The following is a 21,496-nucleotide window of genomic DNA, read 5'->3' as shown; positions in this document are numbered from 1 at the left end:
GGCGGCATGAGCTTCTTACATGTTTGGGTGAGAATAAATTAACTCATTTCATTCTCACAATACTCTATGAGGTAGTTTTGACTCTTGCCCTCACTTAAAAGATGAGGTTAAGTAACTTGCCAAATTCAAAAGCTACAAAGCATCAGAAATTGATCTCAAAAGTCTCCAACTCCAGATACCGAACTCTTAATGATCATACTGTACCGACTTTTTAAATGTATATAGGCAGTACCTTAATAATAATGTATTTCCTTTAATAACAAAGATGTATGATGCTGAAATAAAGCATGAAAGCACACATATATAAATTATGATGTATATTATTTTAGCAAAATGGTATTTTTATGAATGTTACTGCAGGTCAGCTATTTTCTAATGTAGACATGTGATTTTTTTAGAGATTTTATATAAAAATATTTCATTCCTTAAAGAAAAAGTTATCAATCTAATGCGTGTCAGAAAAGCCTGAGAAATGTGGTCTCAGTTTATTCTCAGAATACCAAACAACCAATATGATGTTACATTTATTCATTTAGGGAGCTTGCCAGTAAATTGCACTCTCTGTTCTGACAGACCCTGGAGATGGCATAAGCCTCTTCCAAATTTTGCTTCATTGTGATTCTGAGTCTTTAAATAGAGAATGTGGCTGCTAAGCCTACAAGAGATTCCATGTCTATTAAATGCATTCTATCTTGTTGTGTTTATTTGAGGTAAATCTATTAGTTTACAAAACTTGCTCTTTGGTCATGCAGAGCTCTGAAAAACGCAGCCTGCCCGGGCTTCCTCCTGATTCATTGTCATGGAGAAGCTCAAACAAGAACCAGACACTGTGAGGACAAAAGATCCCTCAAATTACCTGCAGAGAGTCGCCCTGGCTTTCAATGGCTGCAGTCCAAAGACACTTAGACCAAATTAAATTGTGCCAAAACATTTAAAAGCAATGTTATTAAAACAGAATTCAGCTCAATATGCTGCTCAGCCACATGTTATTAGTATTTTTTGTACTAGAAACTACTGACATAAATGAATTAATGTTTGCTAACACTTAAAACAAGGCCTGGCACACAGAAAGCATGATACAAAAACTATGTGAGACTTTGCTAAACAAAATAAAAGATGGGAATCCTACACATGGTCAAGATGACTTACTTTTGTATTTGATTTAGAAATCACCAAAAATGTATATATTTCACTTGGAAGAAATAAATAATCATCCTGAGAATTCTATCAGAACATGGAATGTAGCATGTATATCCATACATGCCACACAGTACAGGAATGTAGCATGCATATCCATACAGGATACACAATACTCCTGTGTGAACTTTAGAATGTGTTAAAAGAAAGAAATGAACAAAGGGCTAAGAGTAGCAAAAGAGATCAGAACACTGGGAGGATCAGCAGGAATGAACCTGGGAAGAAAACAGTACAGAGTCTGTATTGCAGTGAATCATCAGCTGAATTTAAACCTTGACCCTCAGGATCTCTGAATAAATGCACTGGCTGCATAGTGGGGCTCAGGTACTGCTAAACTCTTCACATATGTTATCTTATTTAGTCCCTACAACAGTCTTATAGACGAGGACTAGTAATATCCCATTTTACAGATGAAGAAATTTAGTCAGAGGCAGTCCTGGAGACTGGGTGGGAAGAGACCTAAATCATTTCTATTTTATTGTTTTTCAGATTTTGGCCACCCATACAAGTCATTTTCATCCTTAATTACATAATGGGAGTAAAGCTTCCATAGTATTCCTTGAGAGTTAATAAATACTATAAACAAAGTTTTCTAAATTTTCATAATCAATGAGAGTCTCTAGGACTGCAAAGTACACATGTGTTCATGTTTTCTATGATCAATGGAAAAGAAAAATGGCCCTGACTCATCTTCGTGACAAGCAATCTCATGGTTATGAGTCATCAGTTCTTCCTCTCCTCAGTATTAGGCAACTCAAAAGACAGGCCTTTTAATCAAATGATTTAATCACTTAGGTTTATCTTGGCATGAGACATAGGTACTGATGGCACCTAAATTCTCCACGTTCCATAAGAACAAAAGAGTGCTACTGTACACGGAGGACACAGCAAGCATTAGGAAACAGACTGACTCCCCGAGATTGATTCAAACATTTTCTGTGCAAAATTAGAGCAAGCAATCACAAGGAGGAAGTACGAAGTGTTGAGATGAAGAATAAATATATAGATGGTACCAGCCCAGAGTAGACAGGAGGCATTATGGACACCTTTGGAGCATTTTTATACCCTTGCAATTTGCTTTGTCAAACAATTTTTAAGTTCGGTGTACATGTGTCATGCCTCCCTAAGAATATATAGAAATCCAGAATTTGGGACTATTCTGCATGATATTTAGGATGTGACTCACAAGGACTTTAAACACAAATAAAGGCCTCAGTAAGTCAGTGCCTTAAATGTTGGTGTGTGAATGTAATCATCTTAAGTTGATTTTTGTAGGGTAGGCTTTACCTCTCATTTGCATTCATTATAGTAAAAGGAATCAGCCCAACTTATTTATATATGTTGAACTTTCATTTTATATTCATAAATTGTCATCACTGGATGACTGTATTTCCAATGATTTACCGAAACTTAAAACACAATGGTTTTCTGCAGCAGGAGAAATGTTGGTTTAGGCTCCTGTAGAGGTTGAAGTAGAAACTAAGAAAAAATAGGTTCAGATGTATAATGACAGTGACAGAGTAAAAGACAAGAATGGCAGCTAACACCCATCAATAAAAGGTTTACCATAAGTTAGGCAATATTCATAGCTCTTTGAAACACTAGTTCATTTCGTCTTAAAATAACCTTAAGGGTCACAGCTTATAATTATCGTTCTCAGCATATGGATGAAGAAGACAGAACAGAAGGAGGATAAGTGACATACTAAAGGTCACATACACACATCCCTAATTAGTAACCCTGGGATTCCAACTCAGGGAACCTACTGCCAAAGTATGAATTCTTAATTACTATCAAATATTGCCTCTGGACTGTGTTAAGAAGCTAAATGGAGAGCGGGCAAGGGAAACATATGCGTACACACTGAAGAAGCAGAGTTAGAACATAGGACTAAAGAAAAAGGTGAAAAGAGAAGAAAAATGACTTGGAGATGGAAATAACCACTATTACAATGAAAACAAACAAACAAACAAAAATCTCTCTCATATTATGGAAGTGTGAAAAACAACAGAGAAGGCTCTCCTATATTTTCCACAGTGGCATTTTATGTTCTACAATCATATCAATCAAGGAGGAAATATTGATCATGTGGTTACCATCAGAGAGGCTCCGTAAAGCTCCAGGGGACATTTGTATGTGAGAAGAGAAATAAAAGGGTAAGGTAGCAAGTGCAGAGTTCAGAACAGCTCAATAGCAAGAGGCCTAGTGTGCTGCCAAGGAAACAACTGGCTGAAAACCAATCACAAACTCTATCTCTAAGCTTATGAAACTGCCCTTGCTTGTAGTACACAAGATCCGTAATATATTTAAAGATGATCATGTCTTCATTTACAAAGTAAAACAAAATAAAAAATCAAGAAACAGTGGAACAAAATAAACCAAAGTCTTCAGATGTTTCTGCAGCTTAAAAACAGCAACTCAGTTCGAAACACATAACAAAGAATTATAAGTCCTTACAGACTTGAGAATGGAAGTGTGATCAAGACTCTCAGTTGCTGCATCTTGGCAGATATGATTTAGGTATATGTTACATGGGTTGGTTCATTATGTACTCAAATATTGAAATACTCAAGTAGACAAAACTCAAGTACTAGTCAAACAATGCCCTGAGCTCACATGAGGTATAGCATTTTAAAAAATTACATCACTCATTTTGTCACATTTAAGAATTATTTAAGAATGTCATAACACTTCATATTATCTACTTGATTAATAAAATTATTCCTCTTAGTTCAAATACAAGATCATCAATGACAATTTTATGTCTTCTTGATCTAATCTCAGTTGTGATTTCACCTGTCAAAATAATGTCAACTAAGTTAACACGCTAACACATATCTACAGCTATTTTTTTTCCTGTCTTAACAGTTCCTAAATGAAATAAAAGTCATTTCTGACTCAAACAATGAAATTTTGTTTTCCATTGAAGTGAACATGGATTTAAACAATTGGAATAAATATTTTCCCTATAATGTGGTTAAAATTGAGCCCTAAATATTTAGGGCTATTGTTGTTACAGTATAAAATTGTTAGGTATAATAACAATTTTTCTGCTTTAAATACAAGTACTCACTCCTTTAACTTCTCAGAGATACAGCATTTCAAAGTAGAAAGTCTAAAAATTGTTGGTATCTGGTTAGAGATCAGATACAAAAGTTATCTTATTAATATTTTTATGGAGCAAATGCATGAGAAATGAAAAAAATAACTTTTCATATATAGAAATGGGAAAATACAACAACTAATATTTTCTTTTGTTTAACACAGAGTAAAATATAAGAACTTTTGCCCCAAATTGATTTCCCTTTCTCCAAGTCCTTTATATATCTCTCTGCTTTATATTAACTCCTATATCCATCTCTCCCTTTGCTTAGGTACCTCTTTAACTGGATTTTAGAGTGTTCATCTCTCTATTTACACATCTAAGTTTCCCTGCCTTTTAAGTTTCATTTCCCCCCTTTTCTCTCATTGTTCCCTCTATCCTATGCCACCTCTCTTTATCTTTAAGCAAAGATCACTCCAACTTCCTCATTCTGTTCTCTTCACTCTTTCACTCCACTAAAGTATGCTTTTATAGGAAGATGAATTTATTGAAAGAACATATATGAACTAAAAGAAAAATCTGAGTATGCTACTTTCCAAACCAATCAGAACGCACTGTAGATTCCATATGTGGCATATGGGATATCTTATAATTGCCTGAGAACTGATAAGTTGGCACTTGGAGGATGAGTAAACAATACACACAGAAGCCCACACTACTGAAATGCACAAAGGTGTTCACAGAAAAATATCAACATGGGAAAGGCTCTTTTATACTCATGTGCAAGATATATTTTACAAAGAATCTAAACTTATTAAAGTGTGCATGTTATTTAGCTCCTATTTAAAAAACAATCTCACTCTGATATTCTCTACAACAATCCCATCATAAACCTATGTAGATGCCCCTCCTAACCTTCTGGGTTTCTCCATTTCTTTACTTCCTCTTCATCAAAGATAGCTGTGTGTCCCCATCTCGTTCCCTCTCCGCAATAGTACAATGGTCATCCACTAGGCCTTGTCTTAACAATAATTACAATCCACCCCTCTCCCCGCAATACACACACCTTGAATTTACAAACATCACCTTTTCCCCACCTTCTCCAGTCTTTGCAGTTCATTCCCTTTGTTATACTAATTTTTAACAAATCTTTATCTGTCCCTGATCCAATAGTCCAATGATCCTACTACCTTTTCATAGTACTTTACATCCATCCTGTCTTCCTTATTTTCTTCATCCCATGCCTAATTATTAAATATATTCCCTTGCATACATGCTCAAACCACTTGTCTAATTAGCTTTTTACATACCTAAATATACCATTAGACTAAATTGTGACACTGATAAAGTGTAACTGTGTCTACTCCATGTATCTGTACATACAACTGAAAATGACTGAAAAAGAATCCACATAGTAATTTTAGCTTGTTTCTTATTAAATATGTGACCCTCAAAATAGGCTTCTAATACTGTATTATATACAATAATAGGGAATAATAATACCTACTACCTCATAGGTAATAATAATACCGAATCATACCTGTAATGCAGGTCTTTATTCAATATCCTTCTCTACTGGCTGTCACTTTTGTGCTCTGAACTATCTTAAACCTTCACCAATTCTCTGCTTTAATCCTTACGCTAGGTTGATGATCATATTTCCCATTTAACCAGGACAAGAAGAGACAACCATAAGTGAATTTTTTTATAAGCCAGCTCTACCACATTTGCCCATCTACTTATACCTCCTCTAGTATTATCTGCCTTCTTCCTCTTTTAAAGAATTTTCCATTGGTCTATATCTCTGTTATAGACCAATGGAACAGAACAGAGTCCTCAGAAATAATACCACACATCTACAGCCATCTGATCTTTGACAAACCTCAGAAAAACAAGAAATGGGGAAAGGATTCCCTATTTAATAAATGGTGCTGGGAAAATTGGCTAGCCATAAGTAGAAAGCTGAAACTGGATCCTTTCCTTACTCCTTATGCGAAAATTAATTCAAGATGGATTAGAGACTTAAATGTTAGACCTAATACCATAAAAACCCTAGAGGAAAACCTAGGTAGTACCATTCAGGACATAGGCATGGGCAAAGACTTCATGTCTAAAACACCAAAAGCAACGGCAGCAAAAGCCAAAATTGACAAATGGGATCTCATTAAACTAAAAAGCTTCTGCACAGCAAAAGAAACTACCATCAGAGTGAACAGGCAACCTACAGAATGGGAGAAAAGTTTTGCAATCTACTCATCTGACAAAGGGCTAATATCCAGAACCTACAAAGAACTCAAACAAATTTACAAGAATAAAACAAACAACCCCATCAAAAAGTGGGCAAAGGATATGAACAGACATTTCTCAAAAGAAGACATTCATACAGCCAACAGACACATGAAAAAATGCTCTTCATCACTGGCCATCAGAGAAATGCAAATCAAAACCACAATGAGTTACCATCTCACACCAGTTAGAATGGCAATCATTAAAAAGTCAGGAAACAACAGGTGCTGGAGAGGATGTGGAGAAATAGGAACACTTTTTCACTGTTGGTGGGATTGTAAACTAGTTCAACCATTATGGAAAACAGTATGGCGATTCCTCAAGGATCTAGAACTAGATGTACCATATGACCCAGCCATCCCATTACTGGGTATATACCCAAAGGATTATAAATTATGCTGCTATAAAGACACATGCACACGTATGTTTATTGCGGCACTATTCACAATAGCAAAGACTTGGAATCAACCCAAATGTCCATCAGTGACAGATTGGATTAAGAAAATGTGGCACATATACACCATGGAATACTATGCAGCCATCAAAAAGGATGAGTTTGTGTCCTTTGTAGGGACATGGATGCAGCTGGAAACCATCATTCTTAGCAAACTATCACAAGAACAGAAAACCAAACACTGCATGTTTTCACTCATAGGTGGGAACTGAACAATGAGATCACTTGGACTCGGGAAGGGGAACATCACACACCGGGGCCTATCATGGGGAGGGGGGAGGGGGGGGATTGCATTGGGAGTTATACCTGATGTAAATGACGAGTTGATGGGTGCTGACGAGTTGATGGGTACAGCACAGCAACATGGCACAAGTATACATATGTAACAAACCTGCACGTTATGCACATGTACCCTAGAACTTAAAGTATAATAATAATAAAAAAATAAAAATAAAAAAAAGAATTTTCCAATAGACGTATCTGTGCTCTTGTACAATTTCATGTAATTTATTTGTGCATTAAGCTCCATTTCACTTATATTCTCAAGAAAAGCATCCCATCAATTATACCCCTTTCCTCATCCATCATTATTTTTCTCCTTTTCTTCACATATTTTTACCAGTATATGAATATATCAAGTATTGACCTAAATTCTGTCTCCAGCTATTGTCCCAATTTTTTCCTTGAAAGCAAAACTTTTGGAGTTACCGATATTTAGTATCTCCATTTCTCTTTTGCACCAGTTTTAATCATCATTTTGCCATCATAACTCCACCTAACGTGCTCTTGGCAAGATCAGCAACCTCCATGGTTCAATCCAATAGTTAATTTTTCCTTTCATCCATTATGACCAAATAGGAGCATTCAAATTTCTCTTTATTGTTTTCTTCCTAGTTATTGAAATCCCCTGAATTTTCTTCTTACTTTCTGGCACATCTTAGCCTCCATTTCTGATGCCTCCCTTGATCCTTAAAGTTGTGAAAAGGACCAGTTTCTGAACTTCTTTCCTTTTTAGTCATTTAGGAAAGAGATAAAATGTGCTCTCGTGGCTTTAAATAACAAACGTATAGTATTGACTTGCCAATTTTATCTCTAGTTTGGATCTATCCCTCGAACTAAACTAAAATGTTCAACTCACAACAATTCATATCTACTTGGATGTCTAAGAGCATCTTAAATTTTGATACTCTTCATTCCAGTTCCCATAGTTCCAAAAGATATAAATTCCATGAGAGCCAAGATTATTTTTCCCACATGTAAACCTTAGTACTTAGGACAACAACTGGTACAAATGTGTCATCAATGAATACAATAAATAAGAGAAAGAAAGGAAAGAAAGAAAAAGAAACACAGAAAGAGAAAGAGAAAAAAAGAAGGAAAAAAGGAAATAAAAGAATAAATGAATTATTTTATGAACATTAGATGTGAGAAGGGCTTAATATGCTGGATGATTTTTGTATCCTTCATGGATGTCCAATGACACAAGTCTGAGTTTATATATAACTGTCAATCGCATTTCAGATTTCTGGGTCTAAGCATCTCTCTTTTAGGGATAATGACAACGCAGCGGGCTCTCATTCTGCCTTTCCTAAATGTTTCTGTTATATTTATGCACCAGCCTTCCCTTTCTAACAGGTATGGTGGGGTCATTCACAGACAGATGGTTCCCTAAAGAATTCTTGCTAACAATGAAGCCTAAAGCATGCCAGAGGAAATGTTTAAACATGTTTTTTAAACGTCCACTTTTACTTCCATTTCATAAAACTAAAAAAGAACTTTTATATGCACAGAGAATATGCACTAGGGGGTCTTTGATTCGAGTAAGTTTGGCTTTGATGTAAAGATACAGGGGTCTCAGGTAACTCCCTCAGCAGTGCTATGTGATCACACTGAGGATTGTCTTTATTTACAGTTATCATCTTTTTGCAAATGTTCACACAATGGGTTTCATTTTATTAATAACCCTTGCACAGAATAATAGAGTCAAAAATCTCTAGATCTATAAAACTAGGCTAGTTATGGTCTTTCATATTTTCTTTTATCCTAAATCCTGATTGCTTTGCTAAATCCAGATATAAAGAGGAGAGAAAAACAATGGGGTCCATACATCATGTTTATGTAGCATATGTTCTCACATACAAGGAGTTTTTGAAAAGTATGTTTACCTGGCCTAAGATTATGTCTCAGTCTTCAAATATCATTTTTAGTTTGGAAGCTGAGAAAGAGGAAGTAAGTTGTTACTTTAGGGGATGTTCTTTCATTGTTAGCTGGCTCTTTGTCCTGCACCTCCAGAAGAAAATGCCCTCAAAAACTTTAAGGACTCTTACAGTTCATTAGAAATATACCTGTTCATGACCAGCTTCTTACATCTTAAGGCAACTTTACATTTACTTGTCCCAACTTGAAAAGATGAGTATTAACAGACTTTGACTTGACTACTTTTAGTATGTTTCCCTATATTTTCTATAGATATTGTTAAGTAAGCTAGGTTATTTCAGTTACAGTTCCATGCCCCATATTGAGGTTTTGGTCACCAACAGACCACTTATGTGACAGTGGTCCTATAAGATTATGGTATTAATACTGTATTTTATTGTAGATACTTTTTCTATGTTTTGATACATCTGGATACAACAATACCATTGTATAGCAATTTCCCATAGAAATTAGTACAGGAACATGCTGTACATGTCTGTAGCCCAGGAGGAATATGCAATACTGTATAGCTTAGGTGTGTAGGAGGCTGTACCATCTGGGTTTGTTTAAGCACATTCTGTGATGTTAACACAAGGACAAAAAGCACCTAACAACGCATTTCTCAGAATGTGTCTTCTTTGTTAAGTGATCCATTATCCCCTCTGTATTTAAAAACATTTTTTTTTTTTTTTTGTAACTGCGGAATATAAAGAATCTTAATGTATTGGTTGTTCATAAGCACTGAGCTAGCTTTTAAGTAGAGTTAGGAACTCTCTCTCTCTCTCTCTCTCTCTCCCTGTCTCTGTCTCTGTCTCTGTCTCAATGTATTCTCAATGCTCAATGTATTCTCAATGCTCATTTCCTAACTGCTGATCGTCTTCTTTTTTTTTTTTTTTTTTTTTTTTATTATTATTCCTGACAGGTTTCACTTACTTGTTGAGTCAAACCTGTTAGCACTGTGGCTCCAGATTGTATGATTGAAATAGCTGTTATTTTCCCAGTTTCTGTAGATCACATATAAGAAGTTCTATATAATCATAGTGATGAAAACTCATGTTTAAAAAATCCATATATAATTAGAATGATACAACACAGCCTCTTAACATTGAGGCTTTAAGTTTTAATAATTCTGTTATTCTCAGTAATGCTGAAAGTTGCTTATGCTCTTTCTGTCACACAATTGATTCCAATGTATTTTAAAATGTGTTTTTCTTAGTCATTTGTTGCCTTGTTAGTTTTTTAAATATCCCCTTAGATATAAAAAGTGCAACAGGCTGTTTTTGTTTTAGCTTCATTTTTCAGCAAGAAATGTTTTGAAAGTTAAAGAGCATTTTTTAAAAATAATTAATTATAAATGATGTTTCTCTGTCTAAAAATTAGGACAAAATGTTGAGGAAAACCATGGGAATGTTCAAACAGGAAGTCCTTTAACCTGAACTACTCTGAATTTTATGTTTCTAAACACTGTATACCATGAATTTAAAATTTTTAAAGCAATACAACAATGATTAAAAATAATGTGCTGTACACTTTTGCAAAAAGAGCTGTCAAATAGGTATTCTAAGGCTTTCATTATAATTAATAGATACTACAAATATGCCAAAATTTTGCTTCTTGGATATCATGTTTTTCTTTAAAGAAAAAAATTAAAACTTGAAGCTCTGGTATAATATAAATGTTACATTTTGAGTAAAATGTTGAGATTCTGAGTATATTTATTTAAGTTTTAAATAAAATAGCCCTAAACTTATCTTGAGAACACTCTCCTCTTAAAATCTTCTCAAATATATGTCCAATTCATTTACTTATTTTATGTGAATAAAAATTTCATGTTTCAAGATTTAAAAATAAAATATAGAAACTGACAAATAAGTTAAAAAATAGGTTAGAAATGAATACAGATGTAATAATATTATATAGATAAAGATACGGTAATTATTGTGATTTGCAGTTTCAAAGAATACTTCTTAGAGTAATAATACCACTGTAATTATAAGCATGGCCATATATACTCTTTTCAAGTATTTATGTACACTTATGTTACTATAAATTAAAGGTTAGAGCAATTTTTTGAAAACCAACGTTATAAATTAGATGACCAATTTTACTAGTTTAAAACATTCTAGACATTTAGAACATTATTATATCCTTCATGCTTACATTGTTGAGGGACAGAAATTTAAGAAACTGAGGTGGGAAGGGTCTTTTGTAACTATATAATTATGGTTACAGAAAAGGGCCAGTTCTGGACACCTATCACTCGTTCATTTGGTTAGGCAATGATTCTTTCATTCTGTATACTAGCCTCTCTTGAGCACCTGCAATGTAATATGGACTGGCATTCTCAATAAGCAATTAACAAGGAGGTGTTATGGTAGGGTAGTGAAGGTGTGATTTACATATGGGCCTGATGTGTGTGAGGCACAATGGCTGAACAGGATTAAACTGAATGCCAATATTGAAGAAACTCTAAGAAATATCTGTAGAAAATAAACAGACACTACAATGGAATTTTTCAATTACTTTTGACTGCAGATAGGTTTTATACAGCAAACGAATGCACACAAACATATAACCACACATGCACACATATAGACTGACCTGCATACACAGAAACACACAATGTACAATTTCAAAGAAAGTATTACCCTCACTATGGGCAGTACACATTTCCTATTCTATTGCATTTTTTATATATATATATATATATATTTTTTTTTTTTTTTTCAAAGAGGGCTTGAGAGAAATGAGACATCCTCTTAGAAATACTACATCCTTGAAGAACAAAAACTTCCAGCAGTTATATATACATATATATAGTTATATTTATATATGTATATATTTCTATATGCATATATAATATAAATATGTAATATATAAAAATATAATATATAATATATATTACATATTTTTATATAATATATAAATATGTAATATATATTTATTATATAATATGTATACAAATATATATAAATTATATTATAAATATAAATTATATATAAATATGTAATATATATTTAAACAATGGACACATAGACTTTTTTTTGGGAGTTAGTGTTTAAAAATAACTGAATTTAGAGATTTAGAGGTTGTATACTGTGAAGCAGTGGAGTCATTGAAATGTAATGACCATATTTCATGGAAACTTATGAAACCTTCCAAGATCATGGAAAAAGAAAAATTTTAGGGATGAGGGACTCAATGATGCTGGGTTATGGAAAACTTACTCTATTGTCATGGTTAACTTTTGCTCATATCCTTTAGACTTCAGACTTCCTGACTGAAAAAACAAGTTTATTTATTTTAATTTTTTAATTATTATTATGACATTCGATATTCTAGATTGAGCATTTAGCAATGGCAACTTTCAGCAGTTAAACACCTTCTCATAAAATGCACTCCATATCCCAATAAGGTACATACATTTATAATCTCATCTTATAGCTAGAATAATTAAGCAAATATTATTAAAATACATCACATATGTCATCAGAAATTTCATGAATATGACTTGTTATTATTCTTATTCATATTTTCTAGTCACCATATTCAATGTTATGACTAACTTTGACTTTCTACTTCATGCTTTCTCCTGAAATAATTATCAGGACATAAAGTATATATCTCGGTATTTTTAGATGACGTTGACCAAAATACGTAGAAAAAATAAACATGCTTGCCTATTACATGCCTTTTGAAGTTATAAAGGTACTCTATATACAGACATATTCTCACTTAAAATATCACTAGTAGTTCAGTAGTTACAAAATATAAATTTAATTCTTAATGTACTTAAATACATTTGGAGTATTTCTTTAATTATAATTTAAACTTTAAAGTAAGCTTATAAACAAAGAAATGCTCCAAATGTATTTAATATAAATTCAATTTTTAATGTACTTAAATACATTTGGACCATTTTTTTGTTTAATCCTAATTTAAACTTCTAAGAAGTTTATAAACAAAGAGATGCTCCAAATGTATTTAATTACATTAAAAATTGAATTTACACACTAAGAAAGGTAATTGACATTTAGAGGATATAACTAATACTTTCAGATATAATAGGTTATTTAACTGTCCTTTCATAATTGAAAAATCTTTTTTTTTTTTTATTTTACCAATGAGGATCAAAACACTTTGTCAGTAAATTTTATTTGAAATGAATTCTTCAACAACAGTTTAATAATCATGCTTTTCCTTTTTCTTTCATACTTTAAATCTAGCAGTAGTCTATGGCAAATATATTTTTTCAAGGTTAGTGGTATAATTTTAAAAGTGATTCTTGTCTTTGTGAAATTCAATAAAAAACATTCATTTCTTAATGTTACAAGCAACTAATAAAGGCAGTCTAGATCTTTATTATATACTTACTTAATTTCTAAAAATGTCTATGTTTTGAAATTATAATCCTGGTTTATTTAGCTTTAAAGTTGATTTTACCACTGCATCACTGATTAAAAAGTGTCTAATTTTTTATTGTACTTAAGTAGACTGAAAGTGCAGACACTTTTTGATACAATTTTCTGTCTTAATTATATTTGTAACTCTGTGTTCACTAATTATGAATTAAAGCATACTGCTGGAAAATATTTTGTCTTTTAAAGTGTAATTAGACAAGATATTTTATTTCCATTCTTGAGATAGAACGAAATTTATATAATGTAAAGCAAAGCTTTCATCTTATGGTATGGAATGATGTATACTGGTGATCATTTCAATTTGTTAAATTGAGGACTCAATAACAGTTCATAATACCATAAAATTTGCATCAGTTTTTGGACTGAAAAGACTCACCAAATTAAAGGAGACTTTACTCAATTTAAATGCCTTATATTTTTATGAAGTAATAAATAAGAATCAATAGTCTTCTGAAATTTGGGAATTCTTTCTTCTTTTATGTGACTTAAGCAAAAACATATAGTTCCTATTTTAACAAGTTTTTAGTGATTGTGCAAGAAATGCTGAATGTTTTCAACATTTGCATCTTCATGGATCAACCTGGCACTTTTTTCTTACTTACGTATATAGAGACTAGTACTTTTCTTTTAACTTGATTTTTATGCCTGAAAAAAGAAAGCCTCATGACAGAGGCTTAGCATATTTAACTTTTTGAAGATAAAATCTACTATTCATATGATTAGTGAGTAATATTAAAGATAAAGTAAATATTTATAGTATTTATAGTAATAATAATATATATTTTCCACCAAGTCAACAGGTTCTAAATATTGTAAAAATATAGTTTACATATGACTCTATCTCCTCTGCAATCTTCCTAGTTTAAAGTGGAAGCTTCTCGTTCTAAGCCATTGCACTGTTCTCTTAACTGATCTTCAATTTTCAGATATTGCCTCCAGCCTATTCTCCATATATTTGAAACACTGATATTCTCCATATCAATGTGTATCAAAGAGACCTACACTTAGGAAGAAAATTCAAATTTACTATTTGGCTTATGTAGCTCTGGATAAGTCATTTCCTGCATAAATCATCATTTGTGTCTTATTCATGCAATTTTTTTTTTTGGTACCTACCACTGACCAAGAAGACCTTTGTTGAAATTTTCACTTACTGGCCTATGCGGATCTAAAGAATATTTTTTCCTAGTTCCTTCTCAGTTTTCATGGTTCCTGTCAATGGCATCTCCTCAGAGAAGGGTCCTCTAACCACTCTGATTAAGATGGGGCCCTTCCTCTAGTATTTTTTCTCCAAGTACTAGTTTATTTTCTTCATAGCACTTAACACCACCACCAACAATAGCAACAAAAAGTCTCCAATTATTTTGTATTGTTTGCTTATTTTTCCCCAAGCAGAATTCAAGATACAGAATGGTACAATATTTTCCTTGTTTAGTTCTATATTTTCAATGCCTAATAAAAGTTCCAATCTATTATTTAAAAAATAGTATCCCCATTGTAAAGGGAGAGGGTGAAAGAAAGGTTTAGAGAGAGTAAAGTCTTTAAACTAAATGTTTGTGTTTCTCCACTATTCTATGCTGAAACCTAATCCCCAATATGATAGCATTTGGAGGTGGGATCTCTGGGAGGTGATTAGGCATGAGGATGGAGTCCTCATGAATAGGATTAGTGCTTTTATAAAGAGACTCCAAAGCTTCCTTGTTCCTTGCACCATGTCAGGAAAGAGTGAGAAGTCTATAATCCAGGAAGAGGGTGTTCACTAGACACGGAATCTGCGGACATCATGACCTTAAACTCCTCAGACTGTAAAACTGTGAGAAACGAATTTCTGTAGTTTGTAAGACACTCAGTTCATGATATTCTGTCATAACAGCACAAATGGAGTAAGATAACTAATTTGTTAAAGCACATATAGCAAGTGTTTGGTTGAGACAGGACTGAATACAAGTAGTCCGACTTTACTGCCAATGATGTGAACATGTACTCCTACTGTTTGCTAATTATGTTTTAAGAACTTCCTTGGGCCAGGTGCAATGGCTCACATCCATAATCCCAGAACTTTGGGAGCCCAAGATGGGCAGATCACTTGAGCCTAGCAGTTTGAGAACAACCTAGGCAACATAGTGAGATCCCATCTCTACAAAAAAGAGGAAAAAAAAAAGTTAACTGGGCATAGTGGTACGTACCTGTGGTCTCAGCTACTTGGAAGGCTGAGGCAGGAGGATCACTTAAAACCAGGAGATGAAGGCTGCAATGTGCCGTGATTGTGTCACTGCACACCATCCTGGGTGACAGAGCAAAACCCTGTCTCTCAAAAAAAAAAAAAAAAAAAAAAAAAAAAATTCCTCATCTACCCTGCCTAACTCCTAAGGGATAAAAAATAGTGATTCATTGAGAGACATGTTTGCCTAAGATCATAAATGAAGCTAGTTGAGAAACTGAGACTAAAGTGAATGTTCCATCTTCTCAATCATGTTCATTTCCTTGCACACACCTGTCTCCCTTCAAGTTGACCTTCTGGAGCTTCATATGAGCCTAGACATGGTAGATATGCTTAGGTCCAGGTCACAAAGAAGACATAATTAGGAAAGCAGATTTCAAGTGCAAAATAAGACATAAAGAGCAGTTAAATAATGGTTCAGCGTCAAGAAGTATATTAAACCAGGGATCAAGAATACGAAGTAGATCCCTGACAGGGGAAGATGTCCCATTCCCAATCAGTACTGAAATATCAGGAGAATACAGACACCCTTTTGGAAGAAGAATTTTAGTGAAGCTATATTCCCTGCATGGGGGAACATACGATTTTCCGTCAATGGATTATCATTCTTTCCTGGAATATGTTAAATTACTATCAAACTGCTTAAAGCTTGGCCCTTGCCAATAAGTACAATTTACTTCAGCCGCTGAATTGTTGACAGATGAATGAAGAATGCTACCATTTAGAAGCGTCTCTTTGACTCTCAAATCATATACAAATAAAATGTCCTTTTGCTTTGTAGCAGGGGAGCTGTATTTCTATAAAATATTCAAACTTACCAAGGAAAGTATGTCCATTGTACAAATCCCTGGAGGGTAACTTTGATCCTTGACTTCTGGTTTTCAATCTGCCATTTTTACTCATGTTTCCCTGAAACAAGTAAACCCACAGGTTGAGTCCTTCCAAATGATTTCCACAGGCTGAGAGATGTCACCCTTCTTATATACTTTTGACCTGTCTCCTTTAAGGCTTTCTGGAGACAGATTAAAGAACGAGGCTTTGGTTTGACATCAGTTCAAAAGATGGAGCAAAGTGTGAGCAGAAAATAGAGGTCAAGGTAGAAGTTTGAGGCAAACCTCAGATACAGAGCTCCTGTCAAGAAATGCCCCGACTCTCAGCAGCAGTCGAGGAAGCAGCTGGTCTGGATTTCTTGTCACTGTTAGGGCTTAATTACTGGGACATAGCAAACCCAGGCCTTGGAGATGGGACTGGGTGACCCATGTCGGGGACAGAGGCTGTCTTCTGATATACTCTCTGCCAGGTGACCCTCATGCCTCACGACAGCATGATGCCTCTTCGAGCTTAGTTCTATCGAGCTGCAAGTTACTTGTAAAGAGACGGTTTTAGAAACAGTAATCATAATATAATAATTTCCAAAGTGTGTTTACATCATATCATCCCATATTCATCCTCCTGACAAGACTGTGAGGTACCCAGAGGGAAAACGATTGTAATCATGTTTTGTTGTTGTTGTTGTTGGGGCAGGGGGTTGGTAAGAAACGTAAGAATCAGAGAAGTTAAAAGATTTGATGAGCATATACAGTTTCTGTATGGTGAAGTTAGAATTCAGATGTGGTCTCTTGAATCTAAATGCCATTTTTATTCCACTACACCATATCAATCTAAGTAATTCAGTTCTCAAAGTGAATTGGGAGGAAACATGAAGCTAAATGTAATATTTCAAGGAGATATAGAACGAATCCAAACATATGAATCCCGAGATAGAGCTCTGATTGTAAATAACCAATCTTGTCAAGATATGAAAGCCATTGCAAGCTCTAGACTGAGATGTGATTTAAATGTCATATTTGAATAACAGTCCTCTGATCCATCATCCGCCATAAATTTTAAGATCTCATTTAGAGAAAATAAAAACAAACAAGTTAACCTTTTTTCATACCAACATATAAAAACTGTATAATATCCTATGAGTCTTTTAGAGAGAATTGGGACCTAAGTATTCCACTCAATGAATAATTTAAAAAACACTCGAATATCCTGACACCTGACCCTTTAGAGTATTATAATGTTCTACTTGTAATTAACTCTTAATATGAAAAAGCTAGAAAAATAAGTATCTAAAACTCCCCTTAAAGAAAAATACCCAATGCTGTGTTATTTGGGGAGATCTTATTATTTGATAATTGATAACAAATAAATTCTATAAGCAATGAAATGAAAAAGCAGTTTTTTTTCTAATAGCTATTTTGTGTTACCAAAAGCCAGTAGTTACGTGTATTCATTCTGACTTCAAATACACCAAATACCAGGAAAATAAAAACCAGGTTAACTAAGTCGACCAATAATACAAAACAAAATGTTATTCACTTTTAATTTAAAGAGTTAGGTGAATTGAAGAGGTCAGGACGAAAGTACCTACTTGACATCGTCCCCTTTTCCTCTTCCAATATATTTCTTCTAATCTCCAGATGATTGCTTGTTTCCCACTACTCCTCCGGTTTAGTAATGGAATTTCCGCTAAAACATTTGCTATCAATTTTGTTTTGTTTTTATCTGAAGTTTAACTGTCTTATATAATTTAATATTATTACATTTTACCAGAAAAAGGAAACAGCTAAAATCTACCTATTCCACTTAATTTAGCATTGAGGGGAACAAAAAAGCCATGTACTTAATTGGCAAAACATAAAAGTCAGAAAACCCTAAGTCTCTAAAGTGTATATGTAATTTATTAAATGTACTAGATTCACCATTCCTAAGTTTTTGATTTGAGTGGGGAATGTTTACTGTGACTAGCCAAGAAGACAGAGATATAAATCTTCAACTCCCTTCAATATTGCACATGTCTGGAGAAATGCATTGTACTTTATGATGGTAGTTTCTGTTTTTGTAGTTCTTTCTGTCCTCTGCCTGTTGTGCTCAATATCATTGTTGAAAATGAGCTACCTGTCTTATTAATATCAGCATATTAAGCTGGTATGTTTATTGATATGGAAACATACATGCTATGTCCATTGACTCAATATGTATTACACATGCCCAGATGAGATGGTACAGATTCATTTTTTTTGGTTCCTCCCTCTAACTTTAACTAACTACTCAGAATGATACAATGTCTATTTCGGAGTCCGTAAAAGGACTCCGAAAGCTGGAAAGACAAAGAGTACCAGGCTGGAGATTTCAAGATTCAAGGAATGGTATTGCAGTGGCTTGTCTGGGTTTTCTGTTTGTTTACCATTAACTGAATTGGGCACTAGAGAGGCCTACAACCTCAAATCATCAGCACCAAAATAAAAACAGCCTGCCTCTCTTTCCAAATGACAAAGAATGGCGTGGCCCAATAGACACTAAGCGTGGATCCCCCTATCTCCGCTCCACATTCAGGGTGGTGGTAGGGCTGATTATACCACAGTGGTAAAGCCTGGTGTCTCCGAGCCCTCCATCTAGAGGTATATGGATATCCAGGCCCAATGTCTGCCAGTCCTCTACCAGTGAAAGAGACTGAGCAAGCCCAGCAGCTTTTTCCCACATGCTCCCTTCCACCTCCAGGATGTAGCTCAGGAAACCACTGAGGAAACCTAGAGGCAACACAAGCAGGGGTCAAGCTGGGGATGCAGCAGTGCTAGGAAAATGAAGCAGACAGGCAAACAGTGCAAGGGAGCTGAAAACTACATTGAAATTCTAACACACAAAAGAGGGCTAGAACCTACACACTGAGCCAAAGAAGGGCAACCGAATGCTGAAATCAATGACTTAATTAAGATTAAAAGTCTGCTAATATAATATCTAGAAGTCCAGGATTTAATCCAAAACCTCTCATCATACCAGGGACAGAGACATTCACAATCTGATGAGAAAGACAATCAACTAGCATCAATGCTGAGATGAATCAGATTTTAGTATTATTTGACAAAGATCTTAAAACAGCCATAATGAAAATGTTTCACCAATCCATTATAAATTCTCAGAAATAAAAGAAGAGATAGAAAATCTCAGAAAAATAACAGTTTTTGGAAAAGAAACAAATGGAAATTACAGAACTGAAAAACACAGTAACAACTATGACAAACCATGCTGGATATCCTGAGTAGTGAAGTGGAAATGATATTGGACAGAATCAGTGAAATTTATAAGCAGTCAAAAAAACTTGGTCAACACAGAAAAAAAAAAAGACTAAAAAACTAACAGACTCAAAAATCATCTTGATTTTTTGGGACAACACAAAAAGATCTAATATTCATGTCACTGGAGTTAAAAAAAAAAAAGGAGAAATAATACGAAACTGAAAAATGACTCAAAGAAATAATTTGCTGCACATCCACCAAATATGTAATACACCAAGAAAGGGAAAGAAGCTCACACAGGATAAAACCAAAAGATACCCACACCAAGACAAATTAGAGTTTAAAAAGTACAAGGTAAGAACATGGAAAGAAGTCATAAAAGCAAAGAGAAAAAGGGTGTCTTATCTAAAAAGAATACTCATTTGAATGACAGCAGATACCTAATCTAAAGCCACTGAGGCCTGAAGGAAGTAGCATAATATATTTCAGGTGATTAAATAAAAGAACTGTCAACAGTGAATTCAATATTCAATGAAAACATCCTTCCAGAAGCAAGGGGAAATAAAAACATTCCCAGAGCAAGTAAACTAAGATAATTTGTTCTCAGTAGATCTACCATTAAATCATAGCTAAAGGAAGCTCTCTAAACAAAAAGAATATGTTAATAGAGGAAAGGAAAAACAATGAGATGCATAAAAACAGAGATCTATGCAATAGACTGTGTTACTCCTTACGAGTTTTTTAGATCCTATTTTGTTGCTTAATCAAAATGAACACCATCTGATGTGATGCTAAATGAATCCAAAGGAAATATTTGAGAAGATTATGCTTTAAATATGGGGAGGATAAAGAAACTTAACCAAGATGGAATATATCACCTGAATATCTAACCTGCTCCCAAGCCTAGATGGCTTTAAGAAAATTACCAAACACTTAAAGAAAAGTTAACACAAATTTTATGCAATCTTTCAGGAAATGGAAGGGGAGGGAACACTTCTCAACATATTTTATAAGGTCAGTGTTGCCTTGATACCAAAACCAGAAAAGGATAGTACAAAGCAAGAAAATAGCAAAGTGATCTGTCTCATAAACTTAAGAGCAAAAATTCTTAACAAAATATTATACAATTAATTCAGCAATGTATAAAAATTACATCGGTCAAGTGGGCTTTATTCAAGATATGCAGGCTGGTTAAATATTCAAAAATGAAACCATGTAATCCACAATATCAACAGAATATAGAAAAAATTTCTTTACAATCATATCAGTGATACAGAAAAAGCATTCAACAAAATCCCAAAACATTTATTATATAAACTTGCAGGAATTTAGAATTAGAAGATACTTCCTGTACTACATAAAGCATATACACAAAAACCCTACAGCTCACATTGTATTTAATAAGTTAAGACTAAGTTCCTCTTTTATCCTAAGATCAGGAAAATTGCAACGATGTTTTCTCTTACAAGTTTTATTCAACATAACACTAGACAGTCTAGCTAGGGAAATAAGGTAAGAAAAAAAATTAAAAGCATACACACTGGAAATGATCTAGTATAAGGTTCACACCTCATATGAAAATTAACCCATAAAAAATCAAAGGCTCAAATGTAA

General features: G+C 33.9%; 1 protein-coding gene across 10 annotated transcripts in view; it reads right to left on the bottom strand.

Annotated features, from left to right (window-relative positions):
• The window catches only part of CDH18 (cadherin 18), a 1,131,397-nt gene that overhangs the window by 453,406 nt on the left and 656,495 nt on the right, over window positions 1–21,496 (bottom strand). The window contains exon 4 of one of the 10 annotated variants that reach the window (XM_050795521.1): window positions 16,637–16,727. The exons of the other annotated variants lie outside the window; for them this stretch is intronic. The gene's annotated coding sequence lies outside the window, so the exon portion shown is untranslated. The remainder of the gene's footprint in view (window positions 1–16,636; window positions 16,728–21,496) is intronic. 10 annotated transcript variants of the gene reach the window in all.

The sequence above is a fragment of the Macaca thibetana genome, chromosome 6, assembly GCF_024542745.1.
Source record: "Macaca thibetana thibetana isolate TM-01 chromosome 6, ASM2454274v1, whole genome shotgun sequence".
In the NCBI taxonomy this organism is placed as follows: Eukaryota; Metazoa; Chordata; class Mammalia; order Primates; family Cercopithecidae; genus Macaca; species Macaca thibetana.
The sequence above is the reverse complement of the archived record's forward strand: the minus strand, read 5'-3'. Positions and strand labels throughout refer to the sequence as shown.